This window comes from Centruroides sculpturatus, unplaced genomic scaffold (genome assembly GCF_000671375.1).
Source record: "Centruroides sculpturatus isolate CEXI.00-Female unplaced genomic scaffold, Cexi_2.0 scaffold853, whole genome shotgun sequence".
NCBI lineage: Eukaryota > Metazoa > Arthropoda > Arachnida > Scorpiones > Buthidae > Centruroides > Centruroides sculpturatus.
In genome coordinates, this window is record NW_019385032.1 from 168,650 (window position 1) to 170,600 (window position 1,951).

At 31.7% G+C, this 1,951-nt stretch overlaps 1 protein-coding gene across 1 annotated transcript in view; it reads left to right on the top strand.

The window, feature by feature from the left end:
- Positions 1 to 67: 67 nt before the first annotated feature.
- The window catches only part of LOC111633669 (syntaxin-12-like), a 39,814-nt gene continuing 37,930 nt past the window's right edge, over positions 68 to 1,951 (top strand). The window contains exons 1-2 of the mRNA XM_023378277.1: positions 68 to 114; positions 677 to 746. The gene's annotated coding sequence lies outside the window, so the exon portion shown is untranslated. The remainder of the gene's footprint in view (positions 115 to 676; positions 747 to 1,951) is intronic.

The following is a 1,951-nucleotide window of genomic DNA, read 5'->3' on the forward strand; positions in this document are numbered from 1 at the left end:
TTGGACTTATAACTCAATTTACCCGCCTAAATTCTCTGTAGCATGGCGCTGGACGGCAGAAAGTAGTTCGACTGCCCGATGACGTTTTACCAAATTATAGGACTTTTTTACCAGGTTTGTACAGATACCGTTGCAATTTTTTCGCCGTCTTATAGGAATCGTAATTATAGGAACCCGTGTTATAGGGGGGTCTACTGTAGTTTGTGTATTATATTCTTCTGATGGTAGAATAATATATTCTGAAAATATTAAGGAGGAATCCTAAAAACTTGTATATTTAAGTTAATGTGTAAAGTGTAGAATGCGATTTAAAAAGTTGTATAGGGATTGTATCACTAAAAAATGTTTTGATATATAAAGTATTGCATGAAATATAAATAAACTTTTTTGAATTGTTGATACATTTATTTTGATGAAGAATGACAAGAAATTTAAAGAGAAAATTGTATTATTTTATACTTATGATTTTTTTTTTGCTATTACATATTAAATGCATATTTTTTTTTGTTTATGCATATATAAATTCCATCCATAACAGCAGATTTATTTTTTAATAAAAATATACATTTATTTAAAATAAAATTTTATACTTTATTAATATTAATATAGCTATTATTATTGTTCATATTTTAACTCAATTATGTAAACTGAGAAAAATATAATTGTTTTTAAATAGCTTCAGCATTGGAGCAATCTTTAAAACAGCTTGGCACTGCAGCTGATTCATCTTTACTAAGAGATAAAATGTAAGTCAGTTTGCATATTTTTTANACCAATTATGTACAAAAAATATATTAACCTATCCCATGCTGAAATTCGTTCAAATCCAGCAAAAGTACCCTCTCATGGTCACGCCAGTGCTGTCAACTAAAACACACACACCAACAAAAATAATATTGGAGTAGCCCAAGACATAGCCAAAGATTGCAGCACTAGTGGAAATTTAACTGGAAAGCTTTCAGTTAATTGACATTTCGGTTAATTGATATTCGGATAATCGATGCTCTATTGTATGTTATTAATTGAAAACTTGTTCTGATGGGTTATGTTTGTTCAATCGTAGATTGAGTGATTTACTTTTTCAGAATTTGTGTTTGAATACTGAATTGTTTGAGTTGGGAACAATTTGAATACTGAGATATCACCTTATTTTGTTTATCATTTTTATGAATGATTACTTACCAATGATTAAAAAAAGGTTAATAATGCTTACCTAAAAATGTTTAAATTAAGTTTACTAAATACAAAGATTAATGTATAAAAATACAGGCCTCGGAGTCGCTCATTTTTCTCACTTATACTCACTTTTCTGAAGTATCCTCATTTTTTTCACTTTTGAGGTCATTTTCTCACTTTTCTCACTTTTTTGGTCATTTCTACGTGCTTAAAAATTAGGAATATGTGGGACCAATCAAAAATAGTTTTAAAGCCAGACGATCTGCCGAATTATCGAACTATCGGATTAGATTTTTATGGAAAAAAATACTCCACCCTAGCGGGACTCAAAATCACAACTGCCGCTCAGTGTTGTTAAGTTATCGTCTGTATTTATACGTAACTAGGTAGTCAGTAAGGCTATGTACACACTAGGCGTTTTTAAACGCGCGTTTTAAAGAACCAAGAGTTCTACATAGGCGTACACACTCAAACGTGCGCTTTTGGGCAAGCGCGCTTTAAACGCGCGTTGATAGATTTTTGTTAAAACGCGCGTTTTGCGGGCGTCAGCCGAGCGCTTTGAGATATATGTGCTGCCATGTTACTGTACATTCGATCGCGCGTTTTCGGGTAAAGTGGACGTACGTTGACCGAAATGGAGAACGATCATTTTGATACTGATCTATTTATTGATGAAATCTAAAAGAGACCAACCATTGTCAAATGATTTTATAGATATTTTAAAAGAATTAAAAAACTTGGGTTCATTTTGTCTTAGTTTTGGATACAACGTCGC